This window comes from Podarcis bocagei, assembly GCF_964188305.1.
Source record: "Podarcis bocagei genome assembly, chromosome: 5".
In the NCBI taxonomy this organism is placed as follows: Eukaryota; Metazoa; Chordata; class Lepidosauria; order Squamata; family Lacertidae; genus Podarcis; species Podarcis bocagei.
This window is the reverse complement of record NC_138129.1, coordinates 6,411,648-6,422,794: the sequence shown is the minus strand read 5'-3', so window position 1 is coordinate 6,422,794 and position 11,147 is coordinate 6,411,648. Positions and strand designations below refer to the sequence as shown.

At 43.5% G+C, this 11,147-nt stretch overlaps 1 long non-coding RNA gene across 1 annotated transcript; it reads right to left on the bottom strand.

The window, feature by feature from the left end:
- Positions 1-910: 910 nt before the first annotated feature.
- On the bottom strand, positions 911-1,464 carry LOC308588392. Its single transcript, XR_014008699.1, has 2 exons — positions 1,280-1,464; positions 911-1,099 (listed from the first exon to the last, which is right to left on the bottom strand). It is a non-coding gene; the product is annotated as an uncharacterized lncRNA (long non-coding RNA).
- Positions 1,465-11,147: the final 9,683 nt, after the last annotated feature.

Here is an 11,147-nt window from a genome sequence, read left to right as displayed (position 1 = left end):
CCGCTGGAGTGAACCGGCCCAACCCAGGCAAGGTAAACCTTGCCAAACCCTGCTTAGTGTGAAGCATCTGGATGGTGCTAGCTTGGCATAGGCCAGGGGTCTGCAACCTTTATGACAAAAAGAGCCACTTGGACCCGTTTCCAAAGAAAAAAAAAACTGGGAGCCGCAAAACCATTGCAACATTTAAAACAAATATATCTCCGGAGCCGCGATCTGACAGCGGGCGGGAAGGTGATGTCAGGATGGTGCGTGACTAACGCATGCACTGCCCCCATGCGACGTCACAGCCAGTACAGCGCCTGCCACAGTGGGGAGTGTCGGGGTGCACAATGCGCCTCCTCCCCTCGCTAGTATCCGCCCCGGAGCTGCGGCAAAGGTGTAAAAGAGCCACATGCGGGTTGCAGACCTCTGGCATAGGCTGACCCAGAGGCATGACTGATGCCAGCGTTGTCATCATTTTGGTGTCAGGTGGAACCTGTCCATTTATCCGGGCTTTTGGAGTGGGCAGGGAAGATTAGAAATTCCATTATGTCTGCAAACGGGGAGCTGTGATTGTAGCTCTGACTGTTCCCGCCGCCCGTCCACTCAAATTCTGTACAGTGGTACCTCGGGTTACATACGCTTCAGGTTACAGACTCCACTAACCCAGAAATAGTACCTCGGGTTAAGAACTTTGCTTCAGGATGAGAACAGAAATAGTGCGGTGGCGGCCCGGCGGCCCCATTAGCTAAACTTGTGCTTCAGGTTAAGAACAGTTTCAAGTTAAGAACGGACCTCTGGAACGAATTAACCTGAGGTACCACTGTATCTGCTTTCATTAATTGTGGTTTTACTCCGCTGCAACCCATCCTGAGAGCATCAGACGATGCAGGGAGAGGGGGCCTAGAAATTACCTTATAAATAAAGTGCGTTTAAATTGTCTTTATCCTGCTCTTCTGCCAAAAAGAAAAAGCTCCCAGGGCAGCTTAATACAGATCAGTACAAACAAGACAAGTCCTTGCCTTCAGGCTTACAATAATAATAATAATTTTTCAAAAAACACAGCACGCAAGGAAAATGGGTTGGGGAGGAGGAGGATAGAAGCAAACTCCGGTTTAACCTGAGCTGTTCGACAGTGGAATTTGCTGCCAAGGAGTGTGGTGGAGTCTCCTTCTTTGGAGGTCTTTAAGCAGAGGCTTGACAACCATATGTCAGGAGTGCTCTGATGGTGTTTCCTGCTTGGCAGGGGGTTGGACTCGATGGCCCTTGTGGTCTCTTCCAACTCTATGATTCTATGAACCTCCTGGTTGCCAGCTCTTTAATGACCAGCTGGGGTGGATGAGTTCAAGGAGAGGTGCAGCCAAGGAGCTGGTGGTCTCTGCTGCAACAGAGTGCTTGCTTCTTTTGGTTTTTCCCCTGCTGTAGCCTGATGTGAGAGCTGACAGCAGAAAGAGCTTTGTTTTCAGCAGAGCTGGTGATGTTACTGAGCTGCCGGTACGTTTCCGAGCACGATTCAAAGTGTTGGTGCTGACCTTTAAAGCCCTAAACTGCCTCGGTCCTGTATACCTGAAGGAGCATCTCCACCCCCATCGTTCTGCCCGGACACTGAGATCCAGTGCCGAGGGCCTTCTGGCGGTTCCCTCATTGCGAGAAGTGAGGCTACAGGGAACCAGACAGAGGGCCTTCTTGGTAGTGGCACCCGCCCTGTGGAAAGCCCTCCCATCAGATGTCAAAAGAGATAAATAATTACCCGACATTCAGAAGACATCTGAAGGCAGCCCTGTTCAGGGAAGTTTTTAATATGTAACGCTGTACTGTTTTTAACACTGATTGGGAGCCGCCCAGAGTGGCTGGGGAAACTCAGCAGGGTATAAATAATAAATTATTATTATTATTATTATAGCTGGAAAGCTGCTGTCGGTGACCTTCTGACCCTAAAGCCTCTGCTACTCCTGCTTTGTCAGCTGTGGGTTACGTTTTCCAGGTGACTCAACAAGCACCTGCCATAATTCTATTTGCTCAGATCCAAATTACTGATTTGTATACGGTATGATTCATATTTTTATAAATATTCCTCTCATGAAATGTTGAAACCTGTTCAGACTCTCAGCCTTTCTATTTTTGAACCCTACTCTGAAGCGGATATGCTGTTCCAAATATTTTTTCCAGTAATTTGTACACGCATTCATGCTTAGAACACAAAGAGTGTTTCTTACCAGGCTTGGTTCTGCAGAGACCCTCGTTTTTGTAGTATCGCAAGAAGCCCAAATTGAGTGACTTCCAGCTGGATTGCGAGAAGAGGGTGGGCCGCAAGGAATTTGTTTTTTTCTTCATCAATATTTCTCTCGAAACTGGCTGAGTAAGGTTTCCCAGCAACGCTACACACCCTTCTTTCTCTAATGAAAATTATGCATAGTTGAAAAGCAGATTCCCCCCTCCCCTGCCAAGTTTTGACTTTTAAAAGACCTTTGGAATTTATTTTTAGTAAGGGAAAAGGTTGATGAAGAGAACAAGACGAGAAAGAAAGTCATTGGTGAGATCAGGGCCTAGGAAAGGAATAGCTCTTGGCGATGGAAAACATTCTATATGCTTCCAAGAGAAGACGATGCAGGAATGTAATGTAAAAGTGCTGTCTAAAATGTATAAAATATTACTGGAATGGGAGACAAAGGGTGAGCAAGTAAAATCCTCAGTGATACATTGGGCAAAAGATATTGGTCATAATATAGACATGGAGGCATGGGAACGATTGTGTAATATGGATATAAAATTTACAGCATGCTATGGTCTAAGAGAAAATGATATGAAAATGATATATCTTTGGTATCTAGCACCGAGTAAATTGGCAAAAATGTATAAATCTAAATCAAATAAGTGCTGGAAATGTAAAGAGAAAGAAGGTTCTTTTTATCATATGTGGTGGTCTTGTAGTAAGGTTAAAGCTTACTGAGAAATGATATATAATGAAATGAAAAGGATGTTTAAAATAACCTTTGTAAATAAACAAGAAGCTTTTCTTTTGGGAATTATAGGGACAGAACTACCTAAACTGTATAGAAATTTATTCATGTATGCGACTACAGCAGCAAGAATGCTACTCGCCAAAAAAGTCCCAGCAAAGGAAGAATGGATGCAGAAACTTATGGAATATGCAGAAATGGTGAAACTTACTGGAAGAATAAGAAATCAGGAGAACAATTTTTAAAATAAAAGAATGGAAATGGTTTGTTGAATATTTACAGATAAATTGTAAACAAATAAGAACAGGGTTATTGTAATAACCTGCAGTTTCATAAGAGTATATATTTAAAGTAGATAATTAAATGAGCAAATTAAATGAATTTGGATATGCAGAAGATATTAAAAATAAATTTAAGGAACTGCAGAAAGCGGGGGGGGGAGAGAAGTCAAGTTTTGAAATGTCAAAACGATAGTAAACTTAGTGAAATGTATAAACTTGAAAAGTAGAAATAAAAAATTTAAAGAGAGAGAAGATGTTGAAGGGAGGACATGAGCCCAGTTGGCCAGTAAGCAGCTGATTGCAGCCTTGCTGCCTGCTGCCAATCAAGTGAGCATGTGGGTCTATTGGTCCCTCTAAATTACTGGAAGCCTGCAAGGCTCTCTGTGCAGCAGAAGGGAAATACCTTCCCAGGCAATCTAGGCACTTCCTTGCAAACATGCAAGGCCCTTTCCTAGATCCTTACGATATCTCACAGGGGATACCTTTGGCCCTCTAGATATTGCTGAACCACAACTCCCATTATTCCCAGCAAGCTTAAGTGCAGAGTGTTTGAGGACCGGGACATTTGCAGGGAAACCAAAATGCTTGTTTACAAAGCTATTGTACTACCAACCTTACTGCATGCTTGTGAAACATGGACCACTTACAAACGCCATCTCCAACTTCTCAAAAGATTCCATCAACGGTGTCTCTGAAAAATCTTACACATCGCTTGGGAAGACCGGAGAACTAATATCAGTGTACAGGAAGAAGCAAAGATCACCAGTGTTGAAGCAACGATTCTTCAACATCAACTTTGTTTGGACTGGTCACACATTAAAAACTTCCCTGAACAGGGCTGCCTTCAGATGTCTTCTAAATGTCAGGTACTTGTTTATCTCTTTGACATCTGATAGGAGGGCTTTCCACAGGGCGGGCGCCACTGCCGAGAAGGCCCTCTGCCTGGTTCCCTGTAACTTTGCTTCTCGCAGCGAGGGAACTGTCAGAAGGCCCTTGGCGCTGGACCTCAGCATCCAGGCAGCATGGTGGTGGTAGAGATGCTCCTTCAGGTATACTGGGCCAAGGCTGTTTAGGGCTTTAAAGGTCAACACCAACACTTTGAATTGTGATTGGAAACGTACTGGGAGCCAATATAGGTCTTTCAAGACTGGTGTTATGTGGTCTCGGCAGCTGCCCCCAGTCACCAGTCTATCTGCCACATTCTGGTTTAGTTGTAGTTTTCAGGTCACCTTCAAAGGTAGCCCCACGTAGAGCGCATTGCAGTAGTCCAAGCGGGAGATAACTAGAGCATGCACCACTCTGGCGAGACAGTCCGTGGGCAGATAGGGTCTCAGCCTGCGTACCAGGTGGAGTTGGTAGACAGCTGCCCTGGATACAGAATTGACCTGCGCCTCCATGGACAGCTGTGAGTCCAAAATGACTCCCAGGCTGCGCACCTGGTCCTTCAGGGACACAGTTACCCCATTCAGGACCAGGGAATCCCCCACACCTGCCCGCCCCCCGTCCCCCAAGAACAGTACTTCTGTCTTGTCAGGATTCAACCTCAATCCATTAGCCGCCATCCATCCTCCAACCGCCTCCAGACACTCACACAGGACCTTCACCGCCTTCACTGGTTCTGATTTGAAAGAGAGGGAGAGCTGGGTATCATCTGCATACTGATGAACACCCAGCCCAAACCCCCTGATGATCTCTCCCAGTGGCTGCATGTAGATGTTAAAAAGCATAGGGGAAAGGACGGAACCCTGAGTCACCCCACAAGTGAGGGCCCAGGGGTCTGAACACTCATCCCCCCCCCCACTTTCTGAACACGGCCAAGGAGAAAGGAGCGGAACCGCTGTGTAACAGTGCCCCCAGCTCCCAGCCCCTCTAGACGGTCCAGAAGGATGTTATGGTCGACTGTCTCAAAGGCCGCTGAGAGATCCAGCAGAACTAGGAAACAGCTCTCACCTTTGTCCCTAGCCCACTGGAGATCATCGACCAGTGTGACCAAGGCAGTTTCAGTCCCATGATGAGGCCTGAATCCTGATTGGAAGGGATCCAAAGGGTCTGCATCCTCCATAACTATGTGAGTATTTGTCACTCAAAGTGGGGCAGAGGTTTTAAGTTCTTCCAGGATTCAGTTCTGGAATGCATGAAACAGTCTCACAAAGGAAATGTGTATAAGCTGATTCACAGCTGAGCACAATCGACCTTGTACACAGAAATGATCAAAATGCAGGAGGAAGTAGAAACTTGTTAAACCCCATTCTGGGGTTTAAAAAGATAATGGTTTAATCATTTGTGTTAGTCATACATCCACGCTCATCACATTCATAGCCGTGGAGCGGGATGGGCTGGGAGACAGCAACTGCCCTGAGGCCGTCAAACTTTAAGGAACGGAAATGAATTGGATCTCAAGCCTGCTTTTGATCCAGCTCACTCGCATCTTGTGCTTTTCTTTCTTTTTTGAAATCGTTTTTATTTGGTTTTACAAATGTAAAATTATAACAATACCAAATGCACATCCCTATATAGAGATTTCTCTGACTCTCAAGACTTCCCACCATCCCTTCCATGGGTCTTACTGACAATATTTTCAATTGGATCTTATTTCCTAATCTATGTTTTGTATCTGTACATATTGCCCAAAGTGTTTGTTACATTACAAGCGACATTAAAATCCTGCTAATGTTTTCATCTGCTTACAGTGGTCTTCTAAATAAATTACCATTTTTTCCCATTCTTTCTTAAAGTTTTTGTCTTCTTGGTTCCTGAGCTTTCCGGTCAGTTTTGCCATTTTGGCGTAGTCCAACAGCTTGATTTGCTATTCTCTGATAGGGACTCTTTCTTCTTTCCATCTTTGGGCTAGTAGCATCCGTGTTGTCGCGTACATGAAAAGTATTTTGTACTCCTAATAAAATTCCTAATAAAAAAGCTTCTGGGGTTTTTTTACAAAACTTATTTTAAACATTTTTTTCAATTCATTATATATCATTTCCCAGAAGGCTTTTATTACCTTACACCACCACCACATATGATAGAAGGTATCTTCTCTTTCTTTACATTTCCAGCAGACATTTGTACTTGCTTTATACATCTTTGCTAACTTACTAGGAGTCAGATACCGCCGGAACATCATTTTCATATACTGTATTTTTCGCTCTATAAGACACACTTTTCCCCCTCCAAAAATTAAGGGGAAATGTGTGTGCGTCTTATGGAGTGAATGCAGGCTCCATGGCTTCAGCGATAGCAATGCAAAGCCTCCGAAGCGTACCGACCCATCTCGCTCTCCAGGCTTCAGGGATAGCCACCCAAAGCCTCTGGAGCGCAGCGGGAACTCCTGCTGCGTTCCGGAGGCTTCGCGTTGGTTTCGTTGAAGCCAGGAGCATTGAAGCCAGGAGCGTTGAAGCCAGGTGCGTCCTATAGAACGAAAAATAGTAGGTAGTTTTATTTCACCGGACAACATGCCAAGAATTTCAAGTCTGTTTTCCATAACCTTTCCCAATGTGAAAGTTGAATGTTATGCCCCAAATCCCTTGCCCAGTGTATCATTACCGATTTAACCTGTTCATCTTTAGTATACTATTCCAAGAGCAATTTATACATTTTTGACAGTAATTTCATAGTTTTCTAACAAATCTTTTTGAAATCTTGAGATCTCATAACTAAAACCTTTCTTTTTGTCTGTCTTGAAACCAAAGGCATCTTGCAATTACAGTCATACCTCGTTACGTCGGTCTCCAGTTGCGTTTTTTCAGGATATACTTATGGGTTTCTGCACATGCGCAGAAGCACTCTGCGCGTCTCGTGCATGCACAGAAGCGGTGCTCTAGTTGTGGACTTTTCGGGGTGCGAACGGCACCCTGGAACGGATCGAGTATGTAACTAGAGGTACAACTGTATTTAACTTTCATGGTCGCAGCTTTGCATGGCATGGGTTGGTAGAATAAATATATACCGTATTTTTTGCTCTATAAGACTCACTTTTTCCCTCCTAAAAAGTAAGGGGAAATAAGTGTGCGTCTCATGGAGCGAATGCAGGCTGCGCAGCTATCCCAGAAGCCAGAACAGCAAGAGGGATTGCTGCTTTCACTGCGCAGCGATCCCTCTTGCTGTTCTGGCTTCTGAGATTCAGAATATTTTTTTTCTTGTTTTCCTCCTCCAAAAACTAGGTACGTCTTGTGGTCTGGTGCATCTTATAGATCGAAAAATACGGTAAATGGAGAGCAGTGGAAAGCCACTCTGCATTTATTTATTTCCATCCCTTCACCTGCACGAAGCTGCGATGGTGGGCTTCCCCGACTTTTGGAAGGTGGCACGAGGGCTCTGCCGGCATTACAGACCCTTCTGCCTCTTTTCCAAAGCCAGGCAAGCAGCCCTCCACATTGCAGGTTTGGGATGGAGGTGGGGAGCTGTTCCTGTCCTTATCCACATCTGCATGGACCCCTGGAACCCAAGGCCCTCCTGTAAAATGTGAGTGACCTGGAATCAACTCTGGCTGTGAGAAGCAAGAAACGGAGAAGGAGAGAGCTGGATCGCCTCCAGCCAGAGATCTTTTGAGCCTACAGGAAAAGGGTGGAGTTGCTGGAGAAGGTAAGCAGACGTTGGCACGAAGCACACACCACAGGAGCCTTGGGTGAAGGAAGGGTGCGTTGCTGGAGGGGGGGGGCCAAATGAACCACCTGCTGATCTGTGAGCAAGCGGAATAAGTGGGTGGGAGGTGTGGGAGGGAGATGAATGAGCCCCCAACATGCCTGGAAAGCACCCCAGTGTGCTTCTAATCCCCTGCTTGCATCATTAATTTGGGGAGACAGCAGATCATCTCCTTTGCCTGCCTGCCTGGCTGATCATAAGCAGTCCTGAGCCTCGAATCAGATCTACAAACACCCACCAGGAGATGGGAGACTTTCACTTTCTTCAGGTGGCCTGTCCAAGTCCTGATAAACAGGTGGAACGTGTGCGTACTTCCCATCCCACACTGTCGGTCCTGAATTCAAGGAAACCGGGCAGAGCTTGTTTACACTGTTATGACGCTTTTCGTTTCATTTTCTAGTCCGCAAATAGGTCTTTGTAGGTGTGGATCAGAGCAATATGTATCTTAAGAACTTAAGAAAATCCCCTCCTGGCTCACACCATGGATCTGATTTCACCTAGACCAGTCATGTGCCAATGAATTGCTCACCATGAATTCCTCGAAGTGGCACCGCCCCTCAAGATAGCTATTTACCTAATAGCTCCTGTTATGAGTGTACAAAATCTCCTTTTAAAGCCGCTAAAAATTTCATACTCTACAACATTTCTCCAATGAAAATCTGGACATCCTTAATAATAGAAAGAAAGAAAGAAAGAAAGAAAGAAAGAAAGAAAGAGAAAGAAAGAGAAAGTGTTTGGTCTATTAGTGAATTCTTACTTGGGTAGATTTAGCTCATTGCTACATGGAACACATGGTTTGCATACAGGAGATTTGGTATTCTCAATCCATTTCCTCCCCTGGAAGCCCAATAGACCAACCATCCGAAGCCATGGATGGATGTCCTCATGGCTCAGTTGATAATTAATAGTGATCTGATGAATCAAACCAGTAATTCCTTGAAATGCAAAGCAGGTTGCAAGAAAGGGCACCTTTTATTTTACTATTAATTAATTAATTAATTGATTGATTGATATACCACCCTATACCCAGAGGTCTCAGGGCTGTTCACAGAATAAAATCAAAATATAAAACCACAAAATACATAATCAAAATGAAAACAACTACCCAATAACATCCCCCCAAAACCCACACACACTTTAAAACGGCATAGGATTTTACTAGGTTTATATTTCCTGAAGGCACAAAATGAACCATTACATTCCTTCCTTCTAATTAACTGACTCATCTCAGGAACTTCCACTCTCCTGTTTAATATATTATCCAGGCGGACTTATTTAACTAGGAGGGGAAAGCTTTCTAACAGTGAAACAGCTATACAAAAGCAAGGAAGTTTCTGTTTGGGCGGGAGACTCTCAGGGTTTGCAGAAGTGTGTAGCTGTTCCTTTAAAAAATAAATTCACCACTGTTAGAACCCAATGTAAAGACACTTTCGAGAATGTATAATCTGCTGTTGAAATGGAATACTGAGGAAGAAACAGTAAAATCGGCAATGATAAAATGGGCACAAGACATAGGTCATAACATTATGTTCGCTGACTGGGAGAAGTTGTGGACCACCGGGATTAAATTCACGGCATGTAATGCCTTAAGAGAGAATATTATGAAAATGATGTATAGGTGGTACATGACCCCAGTCAAGCTTGCAAAGATATATCATTTGCCCAATAATAAATGTTGGAAGTGTAAAGAAATTGAAGGTACTTTCTTTCACCTTTGGTGGACGTGCCCAAGGATTAAGGCTTTCTGGGAAATGATATATAATGAACTGAAAAGGGTATTTAAATATACCTTCCTGAAGAAACCAGAGGCCTTCCTCCTGGGCATAGTTGACCAATCGGTGTTAAAGAAGGATAGAACTTTCTTTATGTACGCTACAGCAGCAGCAAGAATTCTTATAGCAAAACATTGGAAGACAGAAGATCTACCCACCATGGAAGACTGGCAGATGCAACTAATTGACTACATGGAGATGGCGGAGATGACTGGCGGAATTCGAGACCAGGGAGAAGAGCAAGTGGAAGAAGATTGGGGGAAATTTAAAATCTATTTGCAGAAACATTGTAAAATTTTTGAATGTTGATGACATTGAAATGAACTGTGGGGGTTCTAGCAACAAGATAAAATTTAAGATTAAACCAACAATAGATAAACTAAGGGCTATGAATTTCCTGAACCAACTTTTAAAAGGGATACAAGAACGGGGGATGTGAGGAAGTCAGGAAAATATGTGAATTTAAGATATAAAATTAAGAAAGAGGGAATTTTTGTGTTTTTTCTATATGTGCTTTTTCTTTTTTACTATTAGTCTTTTAATGTATGCATTTTTGTATTTTTGTGTTTAATGTTTGTATTATTGTATTTTGTAGTATGTATTTTGTGCTTTTATATTTCTCTTGTTCTTGTCTTTGTATTTTTTCTTTTATATTGTGCATTGTTAAAACTTAATAAAAAAAATTTCACTAAAAAAAATAAAAATAAAAAATAAATTCACCACAACTTCCCATTCTTATGGCTATTCTTGGATTGAACCTTCTTACGTTCCAAAGTCACATCTAACCACGCATTACGGAGCAATAATGGCAAGTAAGCTGCCCCTTGTTTCTTTGTTCTACCATGCTATAAAATGTTTTAGTTACTCAATGAAGTCTTTAAACAAATATAAAATCAACCATAACAATGGACTGATAACCCCCTGTGTCCCTACAGAATGCTGGTGGCAGTGAAACCGAAAGAGGTGGTGGTGGGGAAACTAGGCTTCATCCAGATTGTGCAAGTTTTATCAGCTAAAATCTATGACTAACAGCACCTGAAGCACAGAACATTGAACATTAGAGTTTGCAGATGACACCACCATAATGGGTTTAATAACAGGTGGAGATGAATCAGCGTATAGAGGGGAGGTCCAAAAAATATCTACATGGTGCCTAGGGAACAACTTGCACCTTTATATCAGCAAGGCAAAGGAGATGGTGTTGGACTTTCGGAGGAAGCGAGGAGAACTAGCCCCGCTGTACATCAGGGAGGGCTGTGTGGAGATAGTCTCTTCCTTTAAATTCCTAGGAGTTTATCTGAGTGAAGACCTTACTTGGAAAATCAATACAACCCAGGTGGTTAAGAAAGCCCAACAGAGACTCCATCTCCTCAGAGTATTGTGGAAGAATGATGTCAATCAACATCTGATGACCTCCTTCTACCGGTCCACAATAGAAAGTGTCCTTTCATACTGCATCACGGTGTGGTACACTGGTTTGACATCAACTGATAGGAAGTGCCTACAGAGGGTGGTGA